Genomic DNA, 9,259 nt, shown 5'->3' with positions numbered 1-9,259 from the left:
TAACTGGATGACTATATTCATATGTGTGTATAATTTTTTGACTGTATTGCTGCTCTGGATAGGTTCTTCCAATAATATTTATGTTACTAATACATAATTTCTGTTAGATTTGTTCAACGAGGAGAAAGGATATCTTTTATTGTGAAGTTTACCTCTGAATGTCAATTTACTGCAAAATTTGTCATGATTTAAATGATCCATTTAGCAATGGGCATACCTTACCAGGCAAGAGCTGCTTTGCTGGAGGTGTTCAGTGTATACGGCCGTAAGCTAGTCTTAATTGAGAGCTCCTGATAACCTGCAGGCAGCATCCCTAATGCTTTTCAACCTCTGAATAGCTTGTTATGTGTTGCATATTTGTGAGACCTGGCTGCACACTGAAATTGACCAATTCAAAATGTGACCAGCAAAGTCTATGGGATACTATCAATATCTAAATCCAGGAGAGCAATTGTTGGAGAATGGTGATTAGTATTTTTGCCATTGGAGACCACCCTCCTCATTTACACCTTCCTGGGGCATCAGATTGATTACAGTCATCTTCTCAATGAGAAAAAATTGCAGGTTGATCATAGAAATCCACATACAGGTACAGATCAGGTTTAACATGGATCTTCATAAATAACGTGAAAATTGCTTAACCACGGCAGTTATTGTACCAGTGCAAGGAAAATGTGCACAGCTAATCAACACGTGATCAAGATCTCCATGTTGCTGTTTTGAGTTACACAGATCCGTGGCAGATGACAAGTGAGGACAATCAAAGCATGTGAGCTCTGTTTGACCCATTTATGCTGTTTTGAGCCAGTTAGTCTGTCACAATACCAACAGCTTAAGAATGTCTTCTGGAGGTTCTCATCCTTATTTTTATCAGAGCTAAAACAGACGCAATTCTTATTTTGCATACACTCATGTCTATGCTTTAGCTCGTGAGCACCAGTTGTTATGACAATGCACAACTGTACCTAGGAATGGTACCCTGTTATCCACCTATATTTGCTTACAAGTCAGTGGGCATCATTCTGTGTTCCTTATGGTCAGTTAAGAGAAAAAAAAAAGCACTTTGATCACGTCCTAGTGTTAAAAAACAGTTGTATGAATTGCACCTATCATATTTCTGTCCACTGTGTATAAAGAAAGTCAATCCAGCTGCAGACATATGCATTGCAAACTACCTAATCTTAGACAAAATGAATTTTTGTGCAAGTGAAAACATTAAGACAGCAATCTCAATAATCTGGTGAAATATCAGTGTCGCAACCATTGGCAGTTCTTAGCCCATGTTACCAAATCACTTTCAAGCCATCAGGATGGTACTTTGAATTGCACAGATCTCATAAAAGGCCTTGATAAAGTAATTTGTTGTGTTCACTATATACTCACCAAACAGGCATGTATTCAATGCCAAACACACAAAAATGTCTCAGAAGACAGTCAGTTTATCAACTTAAGTTCCTACTGCCAGCGAAACCAAAAAGGAATTTTGGCTTCCATACACAAAACCTTTGCTGACATTAGATGAACAACTACGCTTGTGTATCCTTCTTATTTCATTTTCCCCGAAGTTTGAAATGGTCTGTAGACGTCTGTTCTGTGCAAAGGTGGCATAGCTCAATAAGCTGTTCTGTTTTTCAGGTGGTACATGGCAGTGTATCACTCTATATTTAAAGCATCTACTGTCACATGGTTTATAGACCTAGTCAGTTGTGCTTTCTAGCATATCATTCTCATTTACGGCATGCTACTGAATGCTGGATTTGGAACCAGCCAGATATACCTGTGCAAAAGGGCCATAAAGTGTTTTAATTCACTTCACTGCTACTTCTTCTGTACATTACTTAAACTCCATAAACCAGAACATGGCATTACCAGAGAATACAACATTTGTCTTTATAAAATTTATCATATTTTCCCCATTTAAAAATTGCAAATTGAAATTTTAGTCATATATTCTACTTTCAATAACTTGGAGTATCTTGTTACACATGAATAGATTAACGTGCATAATCAATGTTCTGGTTTATTTCTAGAATTCCATATGTTAATCTTAAATAGCATTATGAAATGGAAAATGCATTTCAGAATAATTAGATAAATCTTTGCCAGAGTTTTCCATCTAATAGCATGTTCCAACATTGGCAGCAAGAAACTCAGTGTCTCAGCAAATCATTGGCTATTCTTTAGGATTATGCCCTTTATCATTAGATATTGTTCCATTGCCTTGTTTTCAAGGAAATGCTATCTTTCAGCATTGTGGTAAGTATGGGTTCAGCTGTGCAGCTCAAAAGGATCAATTTAATTCTTGAAGGAACCTCTCTTGATATGTGTTCAAGAAGTAAGGGAATTCTGTCAGAGATTTCATTTTCATACCTGGATCTGATTTGTATGTCTCAGCTGTTCATGACAACCCTGACGTATGACCTAATTCTCACCTCATGTATTTTAAAGGCATGTCTCAAACACAGCAACGAAAGAGCCAACTTATTTCATCATCATACTCTTTGAGACAAAGGAACACATGGATTTTTGTGGTTGACTTACTAATGCTGAAGCATATCTGACCAACAATTCCAGATAGGAAACCAGGCATGCCAGATTACTATTATAGCTGTCTGAGAAGGCTGGACATTTTTGTCTGACCTTCTGCTATTTCTTTTCCTTGTGGTTCAGTGGAGTACTCTGAAAGCTGGAATTGCAGAAACAGGAAAATACATAATTTTGAGAAGCTACCTGGAATCTAATAATCCCCTAAGACAAGGCTAGTTTTACATAAGCAAAAAAGATGCAGCTCACAGCAAGAAAGGCACTTTGTATTAAATTCCTCATTTTGATGAGGAGCCACCTATTTAAATTCTCTCAAGTGTGATCAACCCAGACCGTTAATTTTATTAGCCTTTTCACAGCTCTGCTATTTGCAGTGATGAGATCCTAGGCACTGCCGTATGCGTGGTGCATGGACTCCAGTGTCATTTTTCCTGTCCCTTTGACTTGAGAGGAACAGGGTCATATTCTCCTAAGCTTCCTAATATCTAGATTGACGTGACCAATTATTTGATAGCACACAGGCATGGCTACCATTTTTCAGCTATCTTGAGTATCTGAAAAGACAAAAAAAAAAAAAAAAAAAAGATGACTTTTTAGTATCCTACTAACAGACTGCAAACCTCCTGTACATGTTAGATAATACTGGAGGTTTGCGTTTTTGTCATATCCAGACTACCTCTGACATATGACAAAATCATCACAGGCTCACTATGCAAGTACTGGAGGTGCTTGCTCAAGCTTTTTGAGTCTTTGCATCCCTTCTCACTCTTTCTGTTCTGAGAAAGCCATGTTGGAAAAGGTGATATTCATGAAGAACACGTGCCTTTGAAACAGTAGGACTCAGTAGTTTACTTCTCTGGTGGTAAAGCTGCAAGCACACACAGCAAGCTGAAGTTTGTTTGATGGATTACTGCAGCTGGTTATGTTTTTCTCCTCACACCCACCATCTGTCTGATTAAAGCTAAGAGATGTAAATAATTTCACCCGTTTTTCTAAGTGCTCTTTGATCACTTAGCACGTTTTCATCTTACTCCTCAGTGCTGGATATCCTGACATCTATGTATCCAGGCATTTGTAGTAGGAAGATTCCATTTTTTAAATACTCAAACAAATCTCTGCATCATTCAAGAAGTTTTGACCAGCCAATAGTTCTGTGCCAGACATCAGCTGCTCCAGAATGATCTAGGTAAGAAACCAAAATCAGGCAAAAGACAGCTGTCCTAGGTATCATCTACACATACAGTGATTCACAGATTCAAGGATGAGTTTTTCCTGTCTCAGCTATGATATATTTACCATTTGTTTGAAGAAATCTGCATATCCTTGATTTCCTGTCCTGAATCATGTTAAAACTGTCCTGAATGATTTGCTGTTCTTCTGTTTTCTCCACTTTCTCTGATGAGCATTGCATCCCCTAACTCATCTTTCCAGTAAAAATTGCAATCTTTTCAATCTTTTTTTGAAATTAAAACCTTTTTGTGCCTTTGATAATTCTTCTCAGCCCATTGTACCTTGTGTTCAGGAGGTGGGCTGACCCAGAATAAAGGCATTACATTCTCTGTATTATGTCAAACATTCTAACATCTTTTAATTTTTATTATTATTAATATTATTATTTTTGACAGGGAAAGAAGAATGGTAAGAATGACTTTGACTTTTTTACTACAAATTTGCATTTTGGAGAAACTCTGCTGTTGCAAGCGTCTTTGCCTGAATGGACATGCTTCTGAACTCTAAGAGTGTTTTTAAGTTTTTCCACTGCAATCCTTGCAATCCCGTATAATAATTAAATAGATAACATGTTAGATGCTAAGTCAATCCAGGTTTCTAATGGATTTTCTGAATTTCTTTATCTGTCCTGGAATAATGTAGTTGGAGAACTAAGTTAATACTATTCTCGTCAATTGACGGTTTTGCTATTCGGGGTTTAAAGAAACTCTCTCAAGTTAAGGACACAGACGCTTTGGACACCCCACTTTTTCCAGTATTATACTAGACATTTTTCATCTCCCAGCTAGTATTTAGTAAATGGCAGCATCTGCAGCACTGTATGAGTCACTGAATAAAATATAAACAACATCAAATTGTTCAGATGGCATTTTTTTTTCAATCCTTTCTTCAGTGTAATAACTGGTTATTTGTTTAGTGCAATAAAAATAACAGTAATCAAAGGCTACTGAATGACTTTATTTTTTTTCCAAATGACACATGAGAATATAAATGCACAGTAGAAGCAGAAGCTCAAAGTATTTTTTACTGTTTTTTATTTTTTTGAGTAGGGGCTAAAATGAAAGGGTTCTGCAGAACATACTGGTGTTGTAATTAGCAGGACTGCTGGTATAGGTTGTTGCGAGGAGCTGAATTTCAAAGCAAATATCTTCACCCAGAGCCTGTAAGTGTTTTTGAAAATATCCTATACAAATATAAATATCGGATTATGTGCTTTCACGTTTACTTTACATTTGTACCTCTGAAATAGGCTCTTATATAAATTAGCACATTTCAGGTCTTCTGTGCTCGTCAGATGACTAAAATCAGTGATGACTAATAATCATACGTTTGGCAATACTTAACTCTGAAATTAGAAGTATGTATGAAAAATTTCTTGACTCCTGTCTTGCTTACTAAAAAATTAATGGCAAAACATTAAAAGGAAAAGTAGGAAATTCCATAAGAAATGAGGAGGCCTACTACTTGTAAAGCAAACCTTACAAAGATGCCAAGTCTGCATCATCAGACTTTGATTTCCTACAGAAAGCAAGCATTAGAGTAGCACGTGTACAACCATAAATAATGTCTTTTTCTTTCAAAATCCTTCTAATTCATTAACATAAATGGAAAAATCAGAAATGTTTTTTGGAGCAGAAAAACCATAAAAAGCATGGCTTTATTACTTTTGAAAGGATCAAAGTAAACCTGGCTATGCTTCCTTGAAGGACTAAGAAAATTACTCGTTTTAAAAAAAAAAAAAAAAAAAGAGACTGATTGTACCACAGTCAGTCAACTCAAGAGTAAATAAGATATAAATAAGGATTAACTTGAAGTAGCTTTTCCATTGCTTATGTAAGTGAGCTTCAGGAGGAAAGAGTGTGAAGAACCAGTGTTGTAAAACAACACAGGAGGTTTAGCTGAATAATGGAGATTTTCAACAGATTGCCCAGGCATTATTTTGACAGATTGTAAGTTTAAGAACTGGTTGTTCCGTGATTGTGATGATAAAGGAGAAGAGGGGTATAGAGTTTCATGTGTTGTTGAACAATGCAGGGTAAAGAAGAGGCAGGGAAGGACTGAGATTCTATTTTTGGCACTGTCATGCCTCTGTTTGAAGAAACTGGAGATGAGGAGGCAAGTTTTACAGGAAATCTTATCCTGCTATGTTTGACCTTAATGTAAAAATAAAAATAATGAGGCCAGCCTTAAAAATAAATAAATAAATAAATTACATTCGTACTACACAAAGGTGAAGCTGCTTTTCAGTGATTCTAGGAGTTTAATACGCAAAAAATAAAAGGATTTTAGCATAGCATTTTAAAAATGTCAGTTGTCAAATGCTAAGCCCACTGGAATCAGTGGAAGTATTACTTGCTCAGCACCGCAAAGGTCAGGTTGTATAGAACATCTGAAAGTGGAATCAGAAGAGGGGATTGTTTGTGCTTAGCTCAACCAGAAGGATATCAATGGGAAGTAACCCCTTCAAGCTATGCATTCAGACTCTGGAAAGCATACAGCGCTTTTGTGATTCCTTCAGTCACCCTGATTCAAAATTAATTAATGGTGGAATGAAGACAATAGTTTATTTTATATTTGTGAAGAGAGTATAGTTGCAAGTACTTTTGTTACACAGGAGAAGATCTACCTGTGTAGAGAGTCAGGAGAGGCACATGTGTTACTTAAAAGCTGCATAATCTCTCTTCTTGAAGTTTCTGTGATGCACACTTTTTAAAATTTGCTTTCTGCAGAAGGGTGAATGGTATTTCTGTAACAGGGAATTTTACCTATATAAGAAATCCTTGCAGGACACATATATACTCAGTGCTAAGTGAGAGTCCTCAAGCAAATTTTGAATGTATGTGTAAAATTGATTTTCTTCCCCCAGCAAACCTGTAAAGTATGTGGGATTACAGATAAAAACAACTTGAAGAGCTACTTCAGAAAGATACACTTAAAAAATTCAGAAAGATGCTGAGTGTTTTGGTATTAACAATAATTGAGTCGGTAGTAACAGGATCACAGTACATAATAAAAGAAAACAAACAAACAAGTCCTTGTCCACAACAAATAGCTTTCTGTTGTGCTTACAAGACATTTCTTCTAGTTTGTAAATGTCTCAAGCCTCTGAGACAGCTGAAAGGATTTTTTCTTACAGAAAAATCACAGTTTCAAGGTGACAGAAGATGAGTTTTGTTCTAAAAAGCCGTAACATGCTTTCTGTTTTTGGAATCCTGCCATCATTATGTTTTACTGAAGACAGTGGGAATTACCATAATATCACTCCATGTCTTGACAGCCCAGATTGCACAGTATTTTTGCCTGCTTCTCAGGCAAAATGCCCTGAGACCATCCGTTTGCACCCCTGCCAGTAGGATGGGAAGACAGAAGGTCGGACACTGCTGGAGGCAGTGGCATCAAGGCTGCCACCATGAAGCCCTGACCTCCCCTGCCCCAAATGCCAGTGTCTGTGATGCGGAGCAGTGTCTGGCCACTACATGAAGTGTCATTTTGCCAGTTGCGGGGGGGGGGGGGGGGGGGGAAGAGGCAGATCGACTGTGTTGACAGCCTTTCTGGTACCCAAATGACAAGAATGTACAGATTGCTTCTTACAGCTTTGATTTCACTGAGGTGCTGACAAAACCATATTCTTGTTTAGGCATCTAGACAGGTCTTACTGAAAAGTATTGCACAGGCTTTTGGGGGATGCATCGCTTACATCATTCACTAGCTTTTCTAAAATATTTTCTTTTTTTCTTTCTTTTTGTTTTTTTTTTTTCCACAAGGATTTTGCTGAGGTTTTGGGGCCTCTGATTCTAGCAAGCTGTCTGTTCATGGACTCAGTCCAAGGCAGACTTGAAGTGTAACTGAGTGTATTTTTAAAAAGTGACCCATGCTTTTAAATGCTTAAAGTACTGTTTTCCTGCCTTTTCACATTACTTAAGTGAGCCAAATCCAAATTGCTTGGAGTTTCGTACAAGACATAAATCTCAACAAATGGTTGGGGATTTTTTTTTCTCATGCCTGTGTTTCTCAGATTTCATCCAATGTTAATTTTCCAAGGGAAAAAAATCTTCAAACATGCATAATAACTCTCCTAAAGATAATAAATATGGCCTGTCATTGTCATAACTTGCTTCCTTCAACGCACTGGGGATTATCTGATAGTTAAAGACCAATCTCGTAAACAACTATACTGAGATATCTTACTGCCAGGAGTACTCTCTTTTTTTTCTTTCTTTTCTTTCTTTTTTTTGCTATGATTTTTATTTATTGATTTATTTTTTTGTGTGTGTTATAACCAGTACTAAGAATGCTAAGAAGATTATAGGAAGATAAGGGTATCAAGGCTTCACCAAGTATTGCCTAAAGCTTGCGAAGACTATTCCTACATTAATGAAGTTACTCTTGATAGAGTGGCAATTTATTGTCAATTATTGAGAACAAAGATGGTATTCGGAACATCACATGGATGTTTGTTATAACCAGTAACTTGTCATTTTTGTAACTTAAAACTAGAAGGCACTTTTCAAACGTGGAGGACATATGTTTCAAATGGGGGGATTTGTACCAATTTACCTTGTAGAGGTTTGTGTTAGAAGATGATTAGTTTAAGAAGTTTATTGGGTGCAAGGTATGACGTACAGTTACTGTGAACCACAGGTTTCCTATTAATGAAGTGACTTCAGTTTCCATGCAAGAAACTCCTTAGTAATCAATTGGTTTATTTTGATCATGTTGTGTTTGAGGTGAGTTATATGCTGTTCCTTTTAATTGTATAGAATAGATTTTGTGTTTAAATAGTGTCATTAAATACTCATGGGAAAGAAATTCACTGAATCTCTATGGCCAGTTTTGCAGCTGAGGTAGCTCACAGAATGCACATGGCCAAACACAGAATTGGGGGGAAAAATGCCATTTGAAAATGATGGATTGTGGAAACTAATAATTCAAATGAGAAAAAGTTCTTTTGAGCCCTTTAGCTTTAAGGGGTGTTTGTGTCCAAGACGAATGGTTTGTGCTGGCTAGTGTTCATCTCCATGAGAAACGTCCCATCCTTTAGTCCCTATGGAGTTACCACCAGAAGACATGAAGTCCTTACCAGCCTCTCCAACAGCCTAAGGACAAGCACCTTGTTATCTCACACTCTCACCCAGCATAGGGCATAAAGTGCTTGTTGTCTTGTCTGTGTTGTTGCAGAGCTTTTAAGTCTCTGAATCCACTCTGGAAAGGCTGCGGAAATTACCACTGGAAGTTTGATTTGTTTTGTTGCCAGAGCTGGGACACTAACTAGTAATTAATCTCACTGTCATAACAGCTTCATAACATCTTCAAGACATTTCTTTGGAAGAAATGCTCTGCAGTACGGCTAGCCCCAGGCACCCCGCTTACAGACTGCAGAGGGGGCACACAACTTATGCAGAGGTTGAGCATTGAAATGTTACTTAATGTAATGCGTGCATTAAAATTCATCTGTCCAGAGGCAGCAAAGCCAGTGCATCCTAGA

The 9,259-nt window shown here is 37.3% G+C and overlaps 1 long non-coding RNA gene across 1 annotated transcript; it reads left to right on the top strand.

Moving 5' to 3' along the window:
* The first annotated feature begins 3,220 nt into the window (after nucleotides 1–3,220).
* On the top strand, nucleotides 3,221–8,827 carry LOC121069483. Its single transcript, XR_005819451.1, has 3 exons — nucleotides 3,221–3,730; nucleotides 4,824–4,936; nucleotides 6,911–8,827. It is a non-coding gene; the product is annotated as an uncharacterized LOC121069483 (long non-coding RNA).
* Nucleotides 8,828–9,259: the final 432 nt, after the last annotated feature.

This window comes from Cygnus olor, chromosome 4 (assembly GCF_009769625.2).
Source record: "Cygnus olor isolate bCygOlo1 chromosome 4, bCygOlo1.pri.v2, whole genome shotgun sequence".
Lineage (NCBI taxonomy): Eukaryota > Metazoa > Chordata > Aves > Anseriformes > Anatidae > Cygnus > Cygnus olor.
The sequence above is the reverse complement of the archived record's forward strand: the minus strand, read 5'-3'. Positions and strand labels throughout refer to the sequence as shown.